We start from the raw sequence: 26,181 nt of genomic DNA, 5'->3' as shown, positions 1-26,181 counted from the left end.
TATTAATTTTTATTTTTATTGTTTTTTTTTCTTTCTTTTTACTAATAACCACTTTGTTGCCTGCAATGCTGTTGTCTAAATAGAAAGTTCACTGGGCGTTGTAGGAAGATGGTGTCCCACCTCGTTGGAGGTAGGGAGGCCCAGTGACACTTTCAAAGTACCAGGCAGTACAAAACTCTCTTCTGTTATTACTTAAGCTCTAACGTTTCCTCATATTTTTTAAATATTTTTTTTTTCTAATATGAAACTGCTACTTTATTTGTTCCTCCTTTTCCACATCTTTCATTAATTTTTATGTTTAATGTTTTTTTTTCTTTTTTTTTTACTAATAACCACTTTGTTGCCTGCAATGCTGTTGTCTAAATAGAAAGTTCACTGGGCGTTGCAGGAAGATGGTGTTCCACCTCGTTGGAGGTAGGGATGCCCAGTGACACTTTCAAAGTACCAGGCAGTACGAAACTCTCTTCTGTTATTACTTAAGGTCTAACGTTTCCTCATATTTTTTAAATATTTTTTTTTCTAATATGTAACTGATAATTTATTTGTTCCTCCTTTTCCTCACCTTTTTATTAATTTTTATTTTTAATGTTTTTTTTTCTTTCTTTTTACTAATAACCACTTTGTTGCCTGCAGTGCTGTTGTCGAAATAGAAAGTTCACTGGGCGTTGTAGGAAGATGGTGTCCCACCTCGTTTTAGGTAGGGAGGCCCAGTGACACTTTCAAAGTACCAGGCAGTACAAAACTCTCTTCTGTTATTATTTAAGCTCTAACGTTTCCTTTTATTTTTTAAATATTTTTTTTCTAATATGTAACTGATACTTTATTTGTTCCTCCTTTTCCTCACCTTTTATTAATTTTTATTTTTAATGTTTTTTTTTTCTTTTTTTTTACTAATAACCACTGTGTTGCCTGCAATGCTGTTATCTAAATAGAAAGTTCACTGGGCGTTGTACAGGGATGAGATTTTTCCGCTTTTTAGCGGATTTCCGCTTTTTTCACATTTATCTCTTAGATTTCAGCCTTTTTATCAAAAATTCAGATTTTCTAAAAATTTAATTTTTTTTAATAAATATTCCGCTTTTTCAGAAAATTCACCGATTTTCAAAGAGAAACAGAACATTTAAACTACATAGCTACCAACCCTTTTTCATTTTTACTTATTTTACCTATTTTCTCCCCTTTTACACGCAGCAGATAAGATTTTCCGAATTTTTTACCCGCCCTCCAGATAGATCCGATTTTCATAGTTCAAACGACACTGCTTCTGACAAGCCTTTTAGAGGTCCCAAGCCTGGAATCTGCTAATATCTTGATTCTTATTCACACGATTTTAATATCAAACATAGCTTTTCATATTTGCGTGTTGCGATTCTTATTCACGCGATTTGAATATTGTACGTTGCGATTCTTATTTACGAGATTTAAAAATCCGATATTGTGATTCATATTTATGTCTTTTTAAAAACCTATGTAGCGATTCGTATTCACGCAAGTTTAAAATTCAATGTCTTGATTTGCTCATGCAGCTTATAATATCAAACATTGATTTTCGTATTTATACGTGATTTTAAAATAAGGCATTGGGATTCGCATTCACGCATTCTAAAAGTTATGCATCGTAATTCTTATTTATGCAATCTAAAAATTACGCATCATGATTCGTATTTACTCTACCTAAAAATTATGAATCGTGATTTGTATTTACGCGTTTAAAAAATTCTATATCCCAGTTTGTATTTTTTCATTTTTAAAATCGTATATCTAGTTTCATATTCATGTGATTTCAAAATCCATAATTGTTATTCATATTCACGCAATTTTAAGATCAACTATCGCGATTCTTGTTAGAAGTAAATTTTTTTAAAAATTAGTTACTATAAAGGTGACTGTTTCTCTAACGACGATTATTAGTAAACTGCTGTTTGTAGAAAATGCAACACCATGAAGGAATCATCAGAATCAAATGAAATTCGCAGCAAATGTCAATTATAGGATATTATGCAAATTAATAAAGTTTCAGAGCCATCGCGCGTGCGTGGCGCGCGCAGCGCCCTCTGAATTGATGCTGAAAGCGTATAAATAAAGTGCTGTAGCGGGACGTTGAAAATAGTCTATGATTATTTGTTAGTGGCAAACGTTTAGTGAGACCTGAGTATGCCTCCACGACGGAAGAATAAGAAATTCAAGCAACTTACGGAGTTTGAACGAGGGAGGATAATCGGCCTTCGAGAAGGAGGATTTTCCTATCGCGCAATAGCAGCTCGTATGCAGCGGAACAGTTCCACAGTGATGCGAGTTTGGAAGCAGTGGACCGACGAGCACCGAACAACTCGAAAAACAGGCACTGGACGACAGAAGGTGACGTCAGAGCGCGATGATCGACACCTGCTCCGCATGGCGGTGAATGATCGCACAGCTTCCTCCAGGCAGCTGGCAGCACATTGGTCTACTGCTGCAGGTGTACAATTGTCGGCTTCGTCAATTCGTTGTCGTCTGCTGCGCCGTGGATTGCGTGCAAGGGTGCCATTATACAGGATTCCCCTCACGGCGGATCATCGACGGCTGCGTCGGCAGTGGGCTCTTGAGCACAGAGACTGGCGAGCTGATTGGCACCAAGTTGTCTTTTCAGATGAATCACGCTTCAATTTGTGGACCCATGATGGCCGTGTTCGTGTTAGACGTTATGCCGGTCAACGCTGCCTTCCTGAGTGTATTATTGAACGACATAGTGGTCGAACACCCGGAGTTATGGTCTGGGGTGCGATTTCGTATCATGGACGATCCAATTTGATACGAATTGAGGCTAATCTCAATAGCAACAGATACGGCCGTGAAGTGCTACAGCCCGAAGTCGTTCCTTTCCTTCAAGGCATCCCTGGAGCTATCTTTCAGCAGGATAATGCACGCCCACATGTTGCGCGGACTGTTAGAGACTTCTGTTCAGCACAACGCATGCAACTTCTTCCTTGGCCTGCTTATTCGCCGGATATGTCGCCTATTGAGCACGTGTGGGATATGGTTGGTCGGCGTCTCACTCGTGATCCGCGTCCTGCAGTTTCCAAAGACGAACTTTGGTTGCGCATACAAGCGATATGGAATTCTCTTCCTCAAGCAGATATTCAACATCTGTTTGACTCCATGCCACGTCGTATAGCAGCACTTATTGCAGCGCGTGGTGGCTGCACCAAATACTGATTTCGGACGCTTAATTTGTTTCTTTTGTTTTGAAAATTTCATCATTTATTTGTATCAGTACAAGTCGTTTCTGCATTAAATTTCATTTGATTCTGATGATTCTTTCATGGTGTTGCATTTTCTACAAACAGCAGTTTATATGTAAGTGTTACAACATCAGAGAAACTGGAAGGGAATATATTCAAAACTTACATTCTGTGCTTGCAAATAAGAAAAAATAGGATTTGTCACAAGATGTTTTAAGATGGACTAACGACTAAATATAGCAAACATAAAAGATATAGTAAACAAAAGCAATCACTTAAAAAGGGATTTAATTAAAAAACATTTTGGGGGGAAAAAGAGTTAATTAACTCATCATCAAAATTTTATTTATAATTGCTGTTATTTATGCTATAAAATGCAAAATTCTTATCAAATGAAAAACAATTATCTAAACAGTTGCTGATTGTCATGTAATTTTTCAAACTAAAATAGCAATTTTTGTATGTTAAGGAGTTACTATATATTTCTACTTTACTGTTATGTTTCAGAGGGCTGTAGTTAGATTAGACTATAATATGAACATATTGATTCGGTCCATTGTTAAAGTTTTGTTTTTCCAATATAATTTAAAAAGTAATATTACTGATATATTTGCTATAAATCACATAACAGTATTTATTAAAAGAAATGAAATATAAATGTATATTCTTAGTAGTTTTAATTTGCTAAACCAGGTAGTTTCTCAAGTAGTAATTGTCTCTTATGTGAACTGAGGAAAAATATAATTTCCAGCTTTATTTTTTCAATTGGTAATTTTTTTTCACTAAATGTTAAGTATCAATGTAATCGTTTTTATAATAATATATTAGTACACAATTGTATGTCAACACATTATTTATTACCTTATACTGTCTGGAATTTATTATTAAAGGGTTGCGCTTGCGTAAAATTTACTATCATGGAAATTCAGCTTTTTTGCGTTTTGGCTAATCTCATCCCTGGTTGTAGGAAGATGGTGTCCCACCTCGTTTTAGGTAGGGAGGCCCAGTGACACTTTCAAAGTACCAGCCAGTACAAAACTCTCTTCTGTTATTATTTAAGCTTTAAAGTTTTCTCATAATTTTTAAATATTTTTTTCCTAATATGTAACTGATACGTTATTTGTTCTTTCCTTTCTAACCTATTATTAATTTTTATTTTTAATGTTTTTTTTTCTTTCTTTTTACTAATAACCACTTTGTTGCCTGCAATGCTGTTGTCTAAATAGAAAGTTCACTGGGCGTTGTAGGAAGATGGTGTCCCACCTAGTTGGAGGTAGGGAGGCCCAGTGACACTTTCAAAGTACCAGGCAGTACAAAACTCTCTTCTGTTATTACTTAAGCTCTAACGTTTCCTCATATTTTTTAAATATTTTTTTTTCTAATATGAAACTGCTACTTTATTTGTTCCTCCTTTTCCACATCTTTCATTAATTTTTATTTTTAATGTTTTTTTTCTTTTTTTTTTTTTACTAATAACCACTTTGTTGCCTGCAATGCTGTTGTCTAAATGGAAAGTTCACTGGGCGTTGCAGAAAGATGGTGTCCCACCTCGTTGGAGGTAGGGATGCCCAGTGACACTTTCAAAGTACCAGGCAGTACGAAACTCTCTTCTGTTATTACTTAAGCTCTAACGTTTCCTCATATTTTTTAAATATTTTTTTTTCTAATATGTAACTGATAATTTATTTGTTCCTCCTTTTCCTCACCTTTTTATTAATTTTTATTTTTAATGTTTTTTTTCTTTCTTTTTACTAACAACCACTTTGTTGCCTGCAATGCTGTTGTCTAAATAGAAAGTTCACTGGGCGTTGTAGGAAGATGGTGTCCCACCTCGTTGGAGGTAGGGAGGCCCAGTGACACTTTCAAAGTACCAGGCAGTACAAAACTCTCTTCTGTTATTACTTAAGCTCTAACGTTTCCTCATATTTTTTAAATATTTTTTTTTCTAATATGAAACTGCTACTTTATTTGTTCCTCCTTTTCCACATCTTTCATTAATTTTTATTTTTAATGTTTTTTTTCTTTTTTTTTTTACTAATAACCACTTTGTTGCCTGCAATGCTGTTGTCTAAATGGAAAGTTCACTGGGCGTTGCAGGAAGATGGTGTCCCACCTCGTTGGAGGTAGGGATGCCCAGTGACACTTTCAAAGTACCAGGCAGTACGAAACTCTCTTCTGTTATTACTTAAGCTCTAACGTTTCCTCATATTTTTTAAATATTTTTTTTTCTAATATGTAACTGATAATTTATTTGTTCCTCCTTTTCCTCACCTTTTTATTAATTTTTATTTTTAATGTTCTTTTTTTCTTTCTTTTTACTAATAACCACTTTGTTGCCTGCAATGCTGTTGTCGAAATAGAAAGTTCACTGGGCGTTGTAGGAAGATGGTGTCCCACCTCGTTGGAGGTAGGGAGGCCCAGTGACACTTTCAAAGTACCAGGCAGTACAAAACTCTCTTCTGTTATTACTTAAGCTCTAATGTTTCCTCATATTTTTTAAATACTTTTTTTTTCTAATATGAAACTGCTACTTTATTTGTTCCTCCTTTTCCACATCTTTCATTAATTTTTATTTTTAATGTTTTTTCTTCTTTTTTTTTTACTAATAACCACTTTGTTGCCTACAATGCTGTTGTCTAAATAGAAAGTTCACTGGGCGTTGCAGGAAGATGGTGTCCCACCTCGTTGGAGGTAGGGATGCCCAGTGACACTTTCAAAGTACCAGGCAGTACAAAACTCTCTTCTGTTATTATTTAAGCTCTAACGTTTCCTTTTATTTTTTAAATATTTTTTTTCTAATATGTAACTGATACTTTATTTGTTCCTCCTTTTCCTCACCTTTTATTAATTTTTATTTTAGATGTTTTTTTTTTCTTTTTTTTTTACTAATAACCACTTTGTTGCCTGCAATGCTGTTGTCTAAATAGAAAGTTCACTGGGCGTTGCAGGAAGATGGTGTCCCACCTCGTTGGAGGTAGGGAGGCCCAGTGACACTTTCAAAGTACCAGGCAGTACAAAACTCTCTTCTGTTATTACTTAAGCTCTAACGTTTCCTCATATTTTTTAAATATTTTTTTTTCTAATATAAAACTGCTACTTTATTTGTTCCTCCTTTTCCACATCTTTCATAAATTTTTATTTTTAATGTTTTTTCTTCTTTTTTTTTACTAATAACCACTTTGTTGCCTACAATGCTGTTTTCTAAATAGAATGTTCACTGGGCGTTGCAGGAAGATGGTGTCCCACCTCGTTGGAGGTAGGGATGCCCAGTGACACTTTCAAAACTTCCAGGCAGTACGAAACTCTCTTCTGTTATTACTTAAGCTCTAACGTTTCCTCATATTTTTTAAATATTTTTTTTTCTAATATGTAACTAATACTTTATTTGTTCCTTTTCCTCACCTTTTAATTTTTATTTTTAATGTTTTTTTTCTTTCATTTTACTAATAACCACTTTGTTGCCTGCAATGCTGTTGTCTAAATAGAAAGTTCACTGGGCGTTGTAGGAAGATGGTGTCCCACCTCGTTGGAGGTAGGGAGGCCCAGTAACACTTTCAAAGTACCAGGCAGTACAAAACTCTCTTCTGTTATTACTTAAGGTCTAACGTTTCCTCATATTTTTTAAATATTTTTTTTTCTAATATGTAACTAATACCTTATTTGTTCCTCCTTTTCCTCACCTTTTATTAATTTTTATTTTTAATGTTTTTTTTCTTTCTTTTTACTAATAACCACTTTGTTGCCTGCAATGCTGTTGTCTAAATAGAAAGTTCACTGGGCGTTGCAGGAAGATGGTGTCCCACCGCGTTTTAGGTAGGGAGGCCCAGTGACACTTTCAAAGAACCAGGCAGTACAAAACTCTCTTCTGTTATTATTTAAGCTCTAACGTTTCCTTTTATTTTTTAAATATTTTTTTTCTAATATGTAACTGATACTTTATTTGTTCCTCCTTTTCCTCACCTTTTATTAATTTTTATTTTTAATGTTTTTTTTTTCTTTTTTTTTACTAATAACCACTGTGTTGCCTGCAATGCTGTTATCTAAATAGAAAGTTCACTGGGCGTTGTAGGAAGATGGTATCCCACCTCGTTTTAGGTAGGGAGGCCCAGTGACACTTTCAAAGTACCAGGCAGTACAAAACTCTCTTCTGTTATTATTTAAGCTCTAACGTTTCCTTTTATTTTTTAAATATTTTTTTTCTAATATGTAACTGATACTTTATTTGTTCCTCCTTTTCCTCACCTTTTATAAATTTTTATTTTTAATGTTTTTTTTTTCTTTTTTTTTACTAATAACCACTGTGTTGCCTGCAATGCTGTTATCTAAATAGAAAGTTCACTGGGCGTTGTAGGAAGATGGTATCCCACCTCGTTTTAGGTAGGGAGGCCCAGTGACACTTTCAAAGTACCAGGCAGTACGAAACTCTCTTCTGTTATTACTTAAGCTCGAACGTTTCCTCATATTTTTTAAATATTTTTTTTTCCTAATATGTAACTGATACGTTAATTGTTCTTTCCTTTCTCACCTATTATTAATTTTTATTTTTAATGTTTTTTTTTCTTTCTTTTTACTAATAACCACTTTGTTGCCTGCAATGCTGTTGTCTAAATAGAAAGTTCACTGGGCGTTGTAGGAAGATGGTGTCCCACCTCGTTGGAGGTAGGGAGGCCCAGTGACACTTTCAATGTACCAGGCAGTACAAAACTCTCTTCTGTTATTACTTAAGCTCTAACGTTTCCTCATATTTTTTAAATATTTTTTTTTCTAATATGTAACTGATACTTTATTTGTTCTTCCTTTTCCTCACCTTTTATTAATTTTTATTTTTAATGTTTTTTCTTCTTTTTTTTTTACTAATAACCACTTTGTTGCCTACAATGCTGTTGTCTAAATAGAAAGTTCACTGGGCGTTGCAGGAAGATGGTGTCCCACCTCGTTGGAGGTAGGGATGCCCAGTGACACTTTCAAAACTTCCAGGCAGTACGAAACTCTCTTCTGTTATTACTTAAGGTCTAACGTTTCCTCATATTTTTTAAATATTTTTTTTTCTAATATGTAACTGATAATTTATTTGTTCCTCATTTTCCTCACCTTTTTATTAATTTTTATTTTTAATGTTTTTTTTCTTTCTTTTTACTAATAACCACTTTGTTGCCTGCAATGCTGTTGTCGAAATAGAAAGTTCACTGGGCGTTGTAGGAAGATGGTGTCCCACCTCGTTTTAGGTAGGGAGGCCCAGTGACACTTTCAAAGTACCAGGCAGTACAAAACTCTCTTCTGTTATTATTTAAGCTCTAACGTTTCCTTTTATTTTTTAAATATTTTTTTTCTAATATGTAACTGATACTTTATTTGTTCCTCCTTTTCCTCACCTTTTATTAATTTTTATTTTAGATGTTTTTTTTTTCTTTTTTTTTTACTAATAACCACTTTGTTGCCTGCAATGCTGTTGTCTAAATAGAAAGTTCACTGGGCGTTGCAGGAAGATGGTGTCCCACCTCGTTGGAGGTAGGGAGGCCCAGTGACACTTTCAAAGTACCAGGCAGTACAAAACTCTCTTCTGTTATTACTTAAGCTCTAACGTTTCCTCATATTTTTTAAATATTTTTTTTTCTAATATGTAACTGATACGTTATTTGTTCTTTCCTTTCTCACCTATTATTAATTTTTATTTTTAATGTTTTTTTTTCTCTCTTTTTACTAATAACCACTTTGTTGCCTGCAATGCTGTTGTCTAAATAGAAAGTTCACTGGGCGTTGTAGGAAGATGGTGTCCCACCTCGTTGGAGGTAGGGAGGCCCAGTGACACTTTCAAAGTTCCAGGCAGTACAAAACTCTCTTCTGTTATTACTTAAGCTCTAACGTTTCCTCATATTTTTTAAATATTTTTTTTTCTAATATGTAACTAATACTTTATTTGTTCCTCCTTTTCCTCACCTTTTATTAATTTTTATTTTTAATGTTTTTTTTCTTTCTTTTTACTAACAACCACGTTGTTGCCTGCAATGCTGTTGTCTAAATAGAAAGTTCACTGGGCGTTGTAGGAAGATGGTGTCCCACCTCGTTGGAGGTAGGGAGGCCCAGTGACACTTTCAAAGTACCAGGCAGTACAAAACTCTCTTTTGTTATTACTTAAGCTCTAACGTTTCCTCATATTTTTTAAATATTTTTTTTTCTAATATGTAACTAATACTTTATTTTTTCCTTTTCCTCACCTTTTAATTTTTATTTTTAATGTTTTTTTTCTTTCTTTTTACTAATAACCACTTTGTTGCCTGCAATGCTGTTGTCTAAATAGAAAGTTCACTGGGCGTTGTAGGAAGATGGTGTCCCACCTCGTTGGAGGTAGAGAGGCCCAGTGACAGTTTCAAAGTACCAGGCAGTACAAAACTCTCTTTTGTTATTACTTAAGCTCTAACGTTTCCTCATATTTTTTAAATATTTTTTTTTCTAATATGTAACTAATACTTTATTTTTTCCTTTTCCTCACCTTTTAATTTTTATTTTTAATGTTTTTTTTCTTTTTTCTTTACTAATAACCACTTTGTTGCCTGCAATGCTGTTGTCGAAATAGAAAGTTCACTGGGCGTTGCAGGAAGATGGTGTCCCACCTCGTTGGAGGTAGGGATGAACAGTGACACTTTCAAAGTACCAGGCAGTACGAAACTCTCTTCTGTTATTACTTAAGCTCTAACGTTTCCTCATATTTTTTAAATATTTTTTTTCCTAATATGTAACTGATACGTTATTTGTTCTTTCCTTTCTCACCTATTATTAATTTTTATTTTTAATGTTTTTTTTTCTCTCTTTTGACTAATAACCACTTTGTTGCCTGCAATGCTGTTGTCTAAATAGAAAGTTCACTGGGCGTTGTAGGAAGATGGTGTCCCACCTCGTTGGAGGTAGGGAGGCCCAGTGACACTTTCAAAGTACCAGGCAGTACAAAACTCTCTTCTGTTATTACTTAAGCTCTAACGTTTCCTCATATTTTTTAAATATTTTTTTTTCTAATATGAAACTGCTACTTTAATTGTTCCTCCTTTTCCACATCTTTCATTAATTTTTATTTTTAATGTTTTTTTTCTTTTTTTTTACTAATAACCACTTTGTTGCCTGCAATGCTGTTGTCGAAATAGAAAGTTCACTGGGCGTTGTAGGAAGAAGGTGTCCCACCGCGTTTTAGATAGGGAGGCCCAGTGACACTTTCAAAGAACCAGGCAGTACAAAACTCTCTTCTGTTATTATTTAAGCTCTAACGTTTCCTCTTATTTTTTAAATATTTTTTTTTCTAATATGTAACTGATACTTTATTTGTTCTTCCTTTTCCTCACCTTTTATTAATTTTTATTTTAAATGTTTTTTTTCTTTCTTTTTACTAATAACCACTTTGTTGCCTGCAATGCTGTTGTCTAAATAGAAAGTTCACTGGGCGTTGTAGGAAGATGGTGTCCCACCTCGTTGGAGGTAGGGAGGCCCAGTGACACTTTCAAAGTACCAGGCAGTACAAAACTCTCTTCTGTTATTACTTAAGCTCTCACGTTTCCTCATATTTTTTAAATATTTTTTTTTCTAATATGTAACTAATACTTTATTTGTTCCTCCTTTTCCTCACCTTTTATTAATTTTTATTTTTAATGTTTTTTTTCTTTCTTTTTGCTAATAACCACTTTGTTGCCTGCAATGCTGTTGTCTAAATAGAAAGTTCACTGGGCGTTGTAGGAAGATGGTGTCCCACCTCGTTGGAGGTAGGGAGGCCCAGTGACACTTTCAAAGTACCAGGCAGTACAAAACTCTCTTCTGTTATTACTTAAGCTCTAACGTTTCCTCATATTTTTTAAATATTTTTTTTCTAATATGAAACTGCTACTTTATTTGTTCCTCCTTTTCTACATCTTTCATTAATTTTTATTTTTAATGTTTTTTTTTCTTTTTTTTTACTAATAACCACTTTGTTGCCTGCAATGCTGTTGTCTAAATAGAAAGTTCACTGGGCGTTGCAGGAAGATGGTGTCCCACCTCGTTGGAGGTAGGGATGCCCAGTGACACTTTCAAAGTACCAGGCAGTACGAAACTCTCTTCTGTTATTACTTAAGCTCTAACGTTTCCTCATATTTTTTAAATATTTTTTTTCCTAATATGTAACTGATACGTTATTTGTTCTTTCCTTTCTCACCTATTATTAATTTTTATTTTTAATGTTTTTTTTTCTCTCTTTTTACTAATAACCACTTGGTTGCCTGCAATGCTGTTGTCTAAATAGAAAGTTCACTGGGCGTTGTAGGAAGATGGTGTCCCACCTCGTTGGAGGTAGGGAGGCCCAGTGACACTTTCAAAGTACCAGGCAGTACAAAACTCTCTTCTGTTATTACTTAAGCTCTAACGTTTCCTCATATTTTTTAAATATTTTTTTTTCTAATATGTAACTAATACTTTATTTGTTCCTCCTTTTCCACATCTTTCATTAATTTTTATTTTTAATGTTTTTTTTTTCTTTTTTTTTACTAATAACCACTTTGTTGCCTGCAATGCTGTTGTCTAAATAGAAAGTTCACTGGGCGTTGCAGGAAGATGGTGTCCCACCTCGTTGGAGGTAGGGATGCCCAGTGACACTTTCAAAGTACCAGGCAGTACAAAACTCTCTTCTGTTATTATTTAAGCTCTAACGTTTCCTTTTATTTTTTAAAAATTTTTTTTCTAATATGAAACTGCTACTTTATTTGTTCCTCCTTTTCCACATGTTTCATTAATTTTTATTTATAATGTTTTTTCTTCTTTTTTTTTTTACTAATAACCACTTTGTTGCCTGCAATGCTGTTGTCTAAATAGAAAGTTCACTGGGCGTTGCAGGAAGATGGTGTCCCACCGCGTTTTAGGTAGGGAGGCCCAGTGACACTTTCAAAGAACCAGGCAGTACAAAACTCTCTTCTGTTATTATTTAAGCTCTAACGTTTCCTTTTATTTTTTAAATATTTTTTTTCTAATATGTAACTGATACTTTATTTGTTCCTCCTTTTCCTCACCTTTTATTAATTTTTATTTTTAATGTTTTTTTTTTCTTTTTTTTTACTAATAACCACTGTGTTGCCTGCAATGCTGTTATCTAAATAGAAAGTTCACTGGGCGTTGTAGGAAGATGGTATCCCACCTCGTTTTAGGTAGGGAGGCCCAGTGACACTTTCAAAGTACCAGGCAGTACAAAACTCTCTTCTGTTATTATTTAAGCTCTAACGTTTCCTTTTATTTTTTAAATATTTTTTTTCTAATATGTAACTGATACTTTATTTGTTCCTCCTTTTCCTCACCTTTTATAAATTTTTATTTTTAATGTTTTTTTTTTCTTTTTTTTTACTAATAACCACTGTGTTGCCTGCAATGCTGTTATCTAAATAGAAAGTTCACTGGGCGTTGTAGGAAGATGGTGTCCCACCTCGTTGGAGGTAGGGAGGCCCAGTGACACTTTCAAAGTACCAGGCAGTACAAAACTCTCTTTTGTTATTACTTAAGCTCTAACGTTTCCTCATATTTTTTAAATATTTTTTTTTCTAATATGTAACTAATACTTTATTTTTTCCTTTTCCTCACCTTTTAATTTTTATTTTTAATGTTTTTTTTCTTTCTTTTTACTAATAACCACTTTGTTGCCTGCAATGCTGTTGTCTAAATAGAAAGTTCACTGGGCGTTGTAGGAAGATGGTGTCCCACCTCGTTGGAGGTAGAGAGGCCCAGTGACAGTTTCAAAGTACCAGGCAGTACAAAACTCTCTTTTGTTATTACTTAAGCTCTAACGTTTCCTCATATTTTTTAAATATTTTTTTTTCTAATATGTAACTAATACTTTATTTTTTCCTTTTCCTCACCTTTTAATTTTTATTTTTAATGTTTTTTTTCTTTTTTCTTTACTAATAACCACTTTGTTGCCTGCAATGCTGTTGTCGAAATAGAAAGTTCACTGGGCGTTGCAGGAAGATGGTGTCCCACCTCGTTGGAGGTAGGGATGAACAGTGACACTTTCAAAGTACCAGGCAGTACGAAACTCTCTTCTGTTATTACTTAAGCTCTAACGTTTCCTCATATTTTTTAAATATTTTTTTTCCTAATATGTAACTGATACGTTATTTGTTCTTTCCTTTCTCACCTATTATTAATTTTTATTTTTAATGTTTTTTTTTCTCTCTTTTGACTAATAACCACTTTGTTGCCTGCAATGCTGTTGTCTAAATAGAAAGTTCACTGGGCGTTGTAGGAAGATGGTGTCCCACCTCGTTGGAGGTAGGGAGGCCCAGTGACACTTTCAAAGTACCAGGCAGTACAAAACTCTCTTCTGTTATTACTTAAGCTCTAACGTTTCCTCATATTTTTTAAATATTTTTTTTTCTAATATGAAACTGCTACTTTAATTGTTCCTCCTTTTCCACATCTTTCATTAATTTTTATTTTTAATGTTTTTTTTCTTTTTTTTTACTAATAACCACTTTGTTGCCTGCAATGCTGTTGTCGAAATAGAAAGTTCACTGGGCGTTGTAGGAAGAAGGTGTCCCACCGCGTTTTAGATAGGGAGGCCCAGTGACACTTTCAAAGAACCAGGCAGTACAAAACTCTCTTCTGTTATTATTTAAGCTCTAACGTTTCCTCTTATTTTTTAAATATTTTTTTTTCTAATATGTAACTGATACTTTATTTGTTCTTCCTTTTCCTCACCTTTTATTAATTTTTATTTTAAATGTTTTTTTTCTTTCTTTTTACTAATAACCACTTTGTTGCCTGCAATGCTGTTGTCTAAATAGAAAGTTCACTGGGCGTTGTAGGAAGATGGTGTCCCACCTCGTTGGAGGTAGGGAGGCCCAGTGACACTTTCAAAGTACCAGGCAGTACAAAACTCTCTTCTGTTATTACTTAAGCTCTCACGTTTCCTCATATTTTTTAAATATTTTTTTTTCTAATATGTAACTAATACTTTATTTGTTCCTCCTTTTCCTCACCTTTTATTAATTTTTATTTTTAATGTTTTTTTTCTTTCTTTTTGCTAATAACCACTTTGTTGCCTGCAATGCTGTTGTCTAAATAGAAAGTTCACTGGGCGTTGTAGGAAGATGGTGTCCCACCTCGTTGGAGGTAGGGAGGCCCAGTGACACTTTCAAAGTACCAGGCAGTACAAAACTCTCTTCTGTTATTACTTAAGCTCTAACGTTTCCTCATATTTTTTAAATATTTTTTTTCTAATATGAAACTGCTACTTTATTTGTTCCTCCTTTTCTACATCTTTCATTAATTTTTATTTTTAATGTTTTTTTTTCTTTTTTTTTACTAATAACCACTTTGTTGCCTGCAATGCTGTTGTCTAAATAGAAAGTTCACTGGGCGTTGCAGGAAGATGGTGTCCCACCTCGTTGGAGGTAGGGATGCCCAGTGACACTTTCAAAGTACCAGGCAGTACGAAACTCTCTTCTGTTATTACTTAAGCTCTAACGTTTCCTCATATTTTTTAAATATTTTTTTTCCTAATATGTAACTGATACGTTATTTGTTCTTTCCTTTCTCACCTATTATTAATTTTTATTTTTAATGTTTTTTTTTCTCTCTTTTTACTAATAACCACTTGGTTGCCTGCAATGCTGTTGTCTAAATAGAAAGTTCACTGGGCGTTGTAGGAAGATGGTGTCCCACCTCGTTGGAGGTAGGGAGGCCCAGTGACACTTTCAAAGTACCAGGCAGTACAAAACTCTCTTCTGTTATTACTTAAGCTCTAACGTTTCCTCATATTTTTTAAATATTTTTTTTTCTAATATGTAACTAATACTTTATTTGTTCCTCCTTTTCCACATCTTTCATTAATTTTTATTTTTAATGTTTTTTTTTTCTTTTTTTTTACTAATAACCACTTTGTTGCCTGCAATGCTGTTGTCTAAATAGAAAGTTCACTGGGCGTTGCAGGAAGATGGTGTCCCACCTCGTTGGAGGTAGGGATGCCCAGTGACACTTTCAAAGTACCAGGCAGTACAAAACTCTCTTCTGTTATTATTTAAGCTCTAACGTTTCCTTTTATTTTTTAAAAATTTTTTTTCTAATATGAAACTGCTACTTTATTTGTTCCTCCTTTTCCACATGTTTCATTAATTTTTATTTATAATGTTTTTTCTTCTTTTTTTTTTTACTAATAACCACTTTGTTGCCTGCAATGCTGTTGTCTAAATAGAAAGTTCACTGGGCGTTGCAGGAAGATGGTGTCCCACCGCGTTTTAGGTAGGGAGGCCCAGTGACACTTTCAAAGAACCAGGCAGTACAAAACTCTCTTCTGTTATTATTTAAGCTCTAACGTTTCCTTTTATTTTTTAAATATTTTTTTTCTAATATGTAACTGATACTTTATTTGTTCCTCCTTTTCCTCACCTTTTATTAATTTTTATTTTTAATGTTTTTTTTTTCTTTTTTTTTACTAATAACCACTGTGTTGCCTGCAATGCTGTTATCTAAATAGAAAGTTCACTGGGCGTTGTAGGAAGATGGTATCCCACCTCGTTTTAGGTAGGGAGGCCCAGTGACACTTTCAAAGTACCAGGCAGTACAAAACTCTCTTCTGTTATTATTTAAGCTCTAACGTTTCCTTTTATTTTTTAAATATTTTTTTTCTAATATGTAACTGATACTTTATTTGTTCCTCCTTTTCCTCACCTTTTATAAATTTTTATTTTTAATGTTTTTTTTTTCTTTTTTTTTACTAATAACCACTGTGTTGCCTGCAATGCTGTTATCTAAATAGAAAGTTCACTGGGCGTTGTAGGAAGATGGTATCCCACCTCGTTTTAGGTAGGGAGGCCCAGCGACACTTTCAAAGTACCAGGCAGTACGAAACTCTCTTCTGTTATTACTTAAGCTCGAACGTTTCCTCATATTTTTTAAATATTTTTTTTTCCTAATATGTAACTGATACGTTAATTGTTCTTTCCTTTCTCACCTATTATTAATTTTTATTTTTAATGTTTTTTTTTCTTTCTTTTTACTAATAACCACTTTGTTGCCTGCAATGCTGTTGTCTAAATAGAAAGTTCACTGGGCGTTGTAGGAAGATGGTGTCCCACCTCGTTGGAGGTAGGGAGGCCCAGTGACACTTTCAATGTACCAGGCAGTACAAAACTCTCTTCTGTTATTACTTAAGCTCTAACGTTTCCTCATATTTTTTAAATATTTTTTTTTCTAATATGTAACTGATAATTTATTTGTTCCTCCTTTTCCTCACCTTTTTATTAATTTTTGTTTTTAATGTTTTTTTTTTCTTTCTTTTTACTAATAACCACTTTGTTGCCTGCAATGCTGTTGTCGAAATAGAAAGTTCACTGGGCGTTGTAGGAAGATGGTGTCCCACCTCGTTGGAGGTAGGGAGGCCCAGTGACACTTTCAAAGTACCAGGCAGTACAAAACTCTCTTCTGTTATTACTTAAGCTCTAACGTTTCCTCATATTTTTTAAATATTTTTTTTTCTAATATGAAACTGCTACTTTATTTGTTCCTCCTTTTCCACATCTTTCATTAATTTTTATTTTTAATGTTTTTTTTTCTTTTTTTTTTACTAATAACAACTTTGTTGCCTGCAATGCTGTTGTCTAAATAGAAAGTTCACTGGGCGTTGCAGGAAGATGGTGTCCCACCTCGTTAGAGGTAGGGATGCCCAGTGACACTTTCAAAGTACCAGGCAGTACGAAACTCTCTTCTGTTATTACTTAAGCTCTAACGTTTCCTCATATTTTTTAAAAAAATTTTTTTCTAATATGTAACTGATAATTTATTTGTTCCTCCTTTTCCTCACCTTTTTATTAATTTTTATTTTTAATGTTTTTTTTTCTTTCTTTTTACTAATAACCACTTTGTTGCCTGCAATGCTGTTGTCGAAATAGAAAGTTCACTGGGCGTTGTAGGAAGATGGTGTCCCACCTCGTTTTAGGTAGGGAGGCCTAGTGACACTTTCAAAGTACCAGGCAGTACAAAACTCTCTTCTGTTATTATTCAAGCTCTAACGTTTCCTTTTATTTTTTAAATATTTTTTTTCTAATATGAAACTGCTACTTTATTTGTTCCTCCTTTTCCACATCTTTCATTAATTTTTATTTTTAATGTTTTTTTTTCTTTTTTTTTACTAATAACCACTTTGTTGCCTGCAATGCTGTTGTCTAAATAGAAAGTTCACTGGGCGTTGCAGGAAGATGGTGTCCCACCGCGTTTTAGGTAGGGAGGCCCAGTGACACTTTCAAAGAACCAGGCAGTACAAAACTCTCTTCTGTTATTATTTAAGCTCTAACGTTTCCTTTTATTTTTTAAATATTTTTTTTTCTAATATGTAACTGATACTTTATTTGTTCCTCCTTTTCCTCACCTTTTATTAATTTTTATTTTTAATGTTTTTTTTTCTTTTTTTTTACTAATAACCACTGTGTTGCCTGCAATGCTGTTATCTAAATAGAAAGTTCACTGGGCGTTGTAGGAAGATGGTATCCCACCTCGTTTTAGGTAGGGAGGCCCAGTGACACTTTCAAAGTACCAGGCAGTACGAAACTCTCTTCTGTTATTACTTAAGCTCGAACGTTTCCTCATATTTTTTAAATATTTTTTTTTCCTAATATGTAACTGATACGTTAATTGTTCTTTCCTTTCTCACCTATTATTAATTTTTATTTTTAATGTTTTTTTTTCTTTCTTTTTACTAATAACCACTTTGTTGCCTGCAATGCTGTTGTCTAAATAGAAAGTTCACTGGGCGTTGCAGGAAGATGGTGTCCCACCTCGTTGGAGTAGGGAGGCCCAGTGACACTTTCAAAGTACCAGGCAGTACGAAACTCTCTTCTGTTATTACTTAAGCTCGAACGTTTCCTCATATTTTTTAAATATTTTTTTTTCCTAATATGTAACTGATACGTTAATTGTTCTTTCCTTTCTCACCTATTATTAATTTTTATTTTTAATGTTTTTTTTTCTTTCTTTTTACTAATAACCACTTTGTTGCCTGCAATGCTGTTGTCTAAATAGAAATTTCACTGGGCGTTGTAGGAAGATGGTGTCCCACCTCGTTGGAGGTAGGGAGGCCCAGTGACACTTTCAAAGTACCAGGCAGTACAAAACTCTCTTCTGTTATTATTTAAGCTCTAACGTTTCCTCATATTTTTTAAATATTTTTTTTTCTAATATGTAACTGATAATTTATTTGTTCCTCCTTTTCCTCACCTTTTTATTAATTTTTGTTTTTAATGTTTTTTTTTCTTTCTTTTTGCTAATATCCACTTTGTTGCCTGCAATGCTGTTGTCGAAATAGAAAGTTCACTGGGCGTTGTAGGAAGATGGTGTCCCACCTCGTTTTAGGTAGGGAGGCCCAGTGACACTTTCAAAGTACCAGGCAGTACAAAACTCTCTTCTGTTATTATTTAAGCTCTAACGTTTCCTCATATTTTTTAAATATTTTTTTCTAATATGTAACTTATACGTTATTTGTTCTTTCCTTTCTCACCTATTATTAATTTTTATTTTTAATGTTTTTTTTCTTTCTTTTTACTAATAACCACTTTGTTGCCTGCAATGCTGTTGTCTAAATAGAAAGTTCACTGGGCGTTGCAGGAAGATGGTGTCCCACCTCGTTGGAGGTAGGGATGCCCAGTGACGCTTTCAAAGTACCCGGCAGTACAAAACTCTCTTCTGTTATTATTTAAGCTCTAACGTTTCCTCATATTTTTTAAATATTTTTTTTCTAATATGTAACTTATACGTTATTTGTTCTTTCCTTTCTCACCTATTATTAATTTTTATTTTTAATGTTTTTTTTCTTTCTTTTTACTAATAACCACTTTGTTGCCTGCAATGCTGTTGTCTAAATAGAAAGTTCACTGGGCGTTGCAGGAAGATGGTGTCCCACCTCGTTGGAGGTAGGGAGGCCCAGTGACACTTTCAAAGTACCAGGCAGTACAAAACTCTCTTCTGTTATTATTTAAGCTCTAACGTTTCCTCTTATTTTTTAAATATTTTTTTTTCTAATATGTAACTGATACTTTATTTGTTCCTCCTTTTCCTCACCTTTTATTAATTTTTATTTTTAATGTTTTTTTTCTTTCTTTTTACCAATAACCACTTTGTTGCCTGCAATGCTGTTGTCTAAATAGAAAGTTCACTGGGCGTTGCAGGAAGATGGTGTCCCACCTCGTTGGAGTAGGGAGGCCCAGTGACACTTTCAAAGTACCAGGCAGTACAAAACTCTCTTCTGTTATTATTTAAGCTCTAACGTTTCCTCATATTTTTTAAATATTTTTTTTCTAATATGTAACTTATACGTTATTTGTTCTTTCCTTTCTCACCTATTATTAATTTTTATTTTTAATGTTTTTTTTCTTTCTTTTTACTAATAACCACTTTGTTGCCTGCAATGCTGTTGTCTAAATAGAAAGTTCACTGGGCGTTGCAGGAAGATGGTGTCCCACCTCGTTGGAGGTAGGGATGCCCAGTGACGCTTTCAAAGTACCCGGCAGTACAAAACTCTCTTCTGTTATTATTTAAGCTCTAACGTTTCCTCATATTTTTTAAATATTTTTTTTCTAATATGTAACTTATACGTTATTTGTTCTTTCCTTTCTCACCTATTATTAATTTTTATTTTTAATGTTTTTTTTCTTTCTTTTTACTAATAACCACTTTGTTGCCTGCAATGCTGTTGTCTAAATAGAAAGTTCACTGGGCGTTGCAGGAAGATGGTGTCCCACCTCGTTGGAGGTAGGGATGCCCAGTGACGCTTTCAAAGTACCCGGCAGTACAAAACTCTTTTCTGTTATTATTTAAGCTCTAACGTTTCCTCATAATTTTTAAATATTTTTTTTTTAAATGTGTCAGTGATACTTTATTTGTTCCTCCCTTTCCTCACCTTTTATTAATTATTATTTTTAATGCTTTTTTGTCTTTCTTTTAACTAATAACCACTTTGTTGCCTGCAATGCTGTTGTCTAAATGGAAAGTTCTCTGGTCGTTGTTTTTCATAATTTTAATTTTCGTCATAATTTTTTTTTCTTCAGTGACATCTGGTGGATTCGATGCATTTCTCGAAAAATGGGGTGTTTGCTACGTACTCATTCACGCGGACTTCATGTCGTACCCACGTTATGACTTGCGCATGCGCGCACACTTAGAACCGAAATCCGAGTGCTCCAATTCGGATAGAGAATATCAGATCCTTGTGAAATGTTTTTCTTTTTAATTTAATTTAATTTTATTCTTGTTTATTTTATTTTACTTTTAACACTTTTTTGACGTAGGGGGTAAGGGTACTTTTGTTCTGAGTTCAGGGTCAAGTTGAATTCTCTCGGTGATGTGGGAAAGTACTTATTGTTTTGATTTACGTCCGTTTCTTTTTGCGTTTTTTTAACGCTAAAACTCTTTATAAAATGTTTTGGTTTTTCAATAATATCATTGATTGAATATGAATTTTTTGAGTGCTTGAAAATTTTTGTAAAGTGCTTGAAAACTTTTTAAAAAGTGCTTATTTTTGATTCAAAGATTTGGCTACGCACCCTGTTGAATAATTTTAATTGGAAAATTGAATATTTGTAATGAAATCATTTTGCTCTCAGATTGAAAAATCCACAAGTTTTGAGTTTTCAAAATTTTAATTTTACAATTCGTCAACTAATATCGTAAGTATTTAACTGAATTGAGTTATGAAAGAGAGATATAAATTATCATAGAGACATGCTTTAATTTTGAATTCTAAACATATAGTATTTTTCGTGCGTTTTAATTAAGAAAATAAAGTTTGTTCATCATGAGCATGTATGTTCCAATAAAAAATTGGCTTTATTTTTACTGATAAATCAAATGTTAAAAAATATAATTTAAATCTAATTATAATCCAATTTATATATTTGGAATGGAGGGGTAATGCTGTGTAGCCAAGACTCGAAGGCCAGTTGGAGCTAAATAGTTCTATCTAGAAATTGTTTTATTTAACCAAGATATTCATTGTACATATAAATCTCAAAAAGTCATAGATGTTCTATTTTCTTTATAAAGGATTTTTTTCCTGAAAAACTGTAAACCATCTGCTTTTACCCAACTAGTGGGATATTTAAAAATACTGGAATTTCAGTGAAAAAATAGCAGACATTTCTATTTTGTAAGACAAATTTATAAATTATGCATGTAATTTACATGCTGTGGGAGTCTAGGTCGTAGTCGAAGGGAAGGGAAAAAGAGGAAAAATTGTCCCATAGCGGCTGAGCGCCCAACCAAAATTCTTTACAAAAATACAGTTTTTATTAAGGTTCGTTTTTTTTTTTCAAAAAAAAAGGAAAGAAAATAGCAGAGATTACCTGTATAAAAGTGCAAATTTTATACAAAGGGTATTCAAAAATTCTACAAAAATGAAAATCAGGCTTTTTGTGCATTGAGGATAGGACTCGCAAACGAGTTTGTCCGGTAACCCGTAAAACCTTGGTTCAGCTTTGAATGTAGTTTTCTTCTTCCTCTGCTGCACTGCTGATTTTGTGGGCTCAGCATAGACACACATCAAGAAAGAAGGCACCGGTAGTGCGAGCGGATACGGTAGTACGGTACGAAACGGAACAGTACTAATTATCGGGTTAAATCCGTATTGTTAAGGTCCTTAGTCAACATAAAATAAGCTAGACTAAAAATAATTTTTATAACTGTAATCATCAATAAATAAGGATAGCTTGAAAACAAAAGAACGTTAGACAGTAAACTTAATTAAACAAACTTATCTACACTGAAGCCGTGAATTTATTTTGAACAAGAAGCCAATATGGCTTATTGACTAGCAAAGTGTAATTTACAGTTTGTCTGCAGAAGACATTACTAATTTCCCTAAAATAGATGTGCCGGTTTTACCTCACTCCCCCCTATCTAAATATTATCCAATTTATTTATATATATTTATGTCAATAATATATTTTCCAATTAACATAACGCATAAGTTAATCGAAATCGGAATATTGTTAATGTGATTGCACTTTATAGAAACCGTTCATCACCTCTGATGATTAAAATGTAAATTTAATTCCGAATTAAAATATTCATCACCAAGCTTGCGCCTACTACTAATGCTTTATATTTATTGATGCATACAATTAACTAAACAAGTGTCTAAACATTTTGGTAGGAAATTTAATACTGCAAGAAATTTTTTCTTTTGTAATATTTTGTTTTCGAAACAAATTTTTCGTTGTAGCCTCAAACCCTGTAACCTATGGTCCTTTTGTATTTTATTTAGATTGCCATTTGGGCAGTCTATTCCCAGATGCTAAAAGGGCTGTCAAAGTTCAACAGTCTACCTATTTAATTAATCTATGGAAAAACTTCTCTGAATGTTAAGCTAACTTGATTAATTCGAGAAAGTTTGTTTTATGTCATAAAACAGAAGTCAATACTTTAAGTAAATATGGATAATGAAGAGATTTGAATGTCTTCTGAGTTCTAGGTTCAAAGGAAACATAAAAATAGCAAATGTTTATCTAAGATAATACACAATAAAATAAACTTTCAAACGAACGTTTAGCGGAACTGAATAATTGAATAAAAATTTCCTCTTGAAGAATTCTGGAGAAATTTTTCTATTTCTTTTGGATTTATCCACAAAATTTTTATTTACTAATTTATGATACTAGCGTTCGAATCGCAGTGATATATCGTAACAGTACAAAAATTGTGGAAAGAAATATACAGAATCTCGAAAATAACAGAGATATGTTACACATGAGCTATTTATGACACAACATTAGAAAAAGACAAGCTATTTTGACACAAAAGAAAATTAAATATATTTCCCAAATTCACTCGCTCTTAAGTTAAATTATTTTACTATTAAAAAAATAATTGAAAAATAAAATATGTGGACAAAAAATATTTTTTGATGAAATGTAATATAAGAAATGCATATTTTGGAGCTTGAAATTTAGTTTTACTTTTTTTTATTATGTAAACTATCCGAGGAAATTTACTTAAGTGTCCGTGTCATATCGCGTTTTAATTCCTGCTTTAAATGAGAAAAAAAATTTTATCGTCCAAAACAGTTTAAAGATTTGGTTTAAAATCGACTCAATCCACTTGCATGAATATTTTTTTAATGTAATTTTTGATAGAATTAGATCCCTTAAAGAAGAAAAAAAGATTTAAACACCCTAAATCTTAAACCCTTGAAATATATTCTTTTGCAGTTGAATTTATAAAAATGGATTGAGCTAATTTAAAACAAAATGCATGTTATCAAATTTCAATTTTAAAGTTTTGTGTCTTTTTCTTTCCTATGATGTATGACAAAGTGTAGTTTGAGAGTTAAAACTATTACAACTGCTTTAAATTCTAAGATATTATTTTGCTGTAGCTCAAATTTTTATCTCCATTTTAATTTTATGATTATATTTTCTTTTTAACCTTGATTACAAAAAAGTTTTCAAATATTTCTTCTTTTTTTTCATTCTCCAAATTTAAGAGAAAATAATTGTTGTTAATTTCAACATAATCATAAGTCTACTTACTACCTCTTTAAAAATGAATACAATGGTTATTAAAGTTTTTATTTCATTTCAGGCTCTAATGTTAATTTTATTTTCCAGGTAAAGCTAATAAATATTTTAGATTCATTTTAGTTCACTAAAATACTCAGTTCAACTAATAAAACCGTGTCAATTGATTTTATCCACGAGAATGAATGGCTTTGTGACTGCTACTAATAGACAGAGAGGAAGACAGCAGAATATTTTCAGAAAACACTAAAAAGATCGTCTTTTTTCTAAATTAGGTAAGTTTGATGAATCTTTTTAAACTTACCATAATCATACCTGCCAATTTGTCCGATCGTTGAAAAAGATGTTTACAAAGTGGCTGTAAAACAATTAAATTCGTAAGAATTTTCTTTAACTAAAATTATTAAGACATCTCTAAGCAGAATTAGCCAACAAATAGATTCTAACTACATATTTTTTAAAATTTTTTTTTGATTTGTCGTGGTAGTTTAAAATATTTCTTGAAACTTAAGACTTCACGATTTAAACCCCCGAAATGCTACCACTAAGAAAATTATATCTCAATGGCCGTACAAGTTAGCAGCTATGGATATAGTACTCAAGACAATACATTTTGTAAAATTCGTTTTTTAGGAAAAAATTCGTAGATATGTTTACCAAAACAGTGGATGTCGAGGCGTCAAAAATACGATGTTGTTAGAAAACGGAATAATCATTTCTATTTTTTCGGTACGAACCACGAAAGTCTATTTGATTTCTGTGATGATTGCTGTTGACGTCTACAGCACGTCATTGACAATTTTGTGTCAAAAGCACTTTGACGTGCGAAATACGTCTTTCTAGCGCAAGTGGTCGAATTGAAATTTAAACTTGTGAGTAAAAATAAAGAGTTAAATTATCACAGGATGAAAGAATGTCAAACGCATTGCAAAATATAAAACACAGAACTACTTAACTTTTGATTTAATAATCAGATTTTCACGTACACAATCAGAATAGAATATTTCAATAGGTTCTGTTAGAGTTGTATGTACAGTCTGCAAAAAAAAGATGTCACCCTGAATAACTTTTGTTCTAATGATCGGATTTTCACGAACTAAAAGTCTATGTTAATAGTTCGTGGTGGTGACCTCAAATATGCTCGTTAATTAGTGCTAACTATTAATTATGTTACAAAACCACACACAAAAACGTACTTTCTCTGAATAGACATATGTCCCGCAGTGGACTGATCGTTAAGACACGGTTCCCAGCAGATCACCGAAGTTAAGCATCACTGGCTACGGTTAGTGTGCGGGTGGGAGACCACTTGTATCAGCCTGCGTAGGGACCGAGGGTGTGCGGTATGGGCCCTCTTTAAACTGTTCTACCATAAAGTGCTCGACTTCGCGTGCAGGTCGTCGGGCTACCGAAGCGGGGGTGCCATCCCCTCTGCAGAGGATCAAAATTGCGATGGCATGTCTTCGGATCATCCTCAGGGATGTTTCCCAGACCGTCGCCAATAGCCCATTGTGCAGCTCTAGTGCGACGTAAATGAACAACAACAACTGAATAGACATATATTTTTATTACATATTTGGAATCCTGACCCTTAAAATAGGGGTAAAATTATGAAAAAATTGGGTCGCAATAAAGGATTATATATTTGCCGCAAATGAATATTTCAAGATATCCCATGCACTAAATCAAAAGAGGAATACTTAATTTTGCTAGGTTGCTAAGCAACCAATCTATTATAAAAATTATGAAGAAACTATAAAAAAGTTTATATAATGTTAGGTGATTGCTTGGAGAGGTTCAATTAAATAGTTAATAGAAAATATCACGAAGTTTCTAGGCAATTGACAGTTTTTAAGCTGATTTTTGACCAAAAAGAAAATATTGTTTTTTTCTTTTAATCTCCTTTGAAAAGAAAATTTGAATCAATTTATAAATTATTTATTATTTTCTAAGCTTTTAGAATTTAAATACATGAATTTTTAATCTGACATTATTTCGATTTTTTATGTTGTTTTCACTATATTTATGCGAAGATTTCATACTAGAATCAAATTTACATAACTTATCATAATTATATACAAAATTTCAGGAATAATCATTTTTACAGCTTTAATCGAGTTTTCTAGGCAAGAAAGTTTGAAGAAGCAAGAAAAATGCTTGAAAAATGAAAAAAATAATATAATAACTCGATCTAAAAATATAACTCGAATGCAAATCTAAAAATAATAACTCGAATGCACATTCACAAGGTTTTCTATAATTTACAATATTTCTTTTTTTTTATAACTCAAGGAATTGCTGAATGTTAAGTGGCATTTTAAAAACATTGAAATATATTATTTTCAAAAACAAGATATTGAAATAATATGTTGCATACTGTAAGATTCATTGTTAAAAAAATCGTTTCTTTTTTAAAGTTATTTAGGTTACATGGTTTCCTTTGGATAAATATGATTTGC

The 26,181-nt window shown here is 32.9% G+C and overlaps 1 long non-coding RNA gene across 1 annotated transcript in view; it reads left to right on the top strand.

Annotated features, from left to right (window-relative positions):
* The window catches only part of LOC147815975 (uncharacterized), a 75,147-nt gene extending 51,155 nt beyond the window's left edge, over nucleotides 1-23,992 (top strand). The window contains exon 3 of the long non-coding RNA XR_015430984.1: nucleotides 23,835-23,992. This is a non-coding gene — a long non-coding RNA (uncharacterized LOC147815975). The remainder of the gene's footprint in view (nucleotides 1-23,834) is intronic.
* Nucleotides 23,993-26,181: the final 2,189 nt, after the last annotated feature.

The sequence above is a fragment of the Parasteatoda tepidariorum genome, chromosome 2 (assembly GCF_982258835.1).
Source record: "Parasteatoda tepidariorum strain Cologne lab strain chromosome 2, Ptep-v5.0, whole genome shotgun sequence".
Classification (NCBI taxonomy): Eukaryota; Metazoa; Arthropoda; class Arachnida; order Araneae; family Theridiidae; genus Parasteatoda; species Parasteatoda tepidariorum.
The sequence above is the reverse complement of the archived record's forward strand: the minus strand, read 5'-3'. Positions and strand labels throughout refer to the sequence as shown.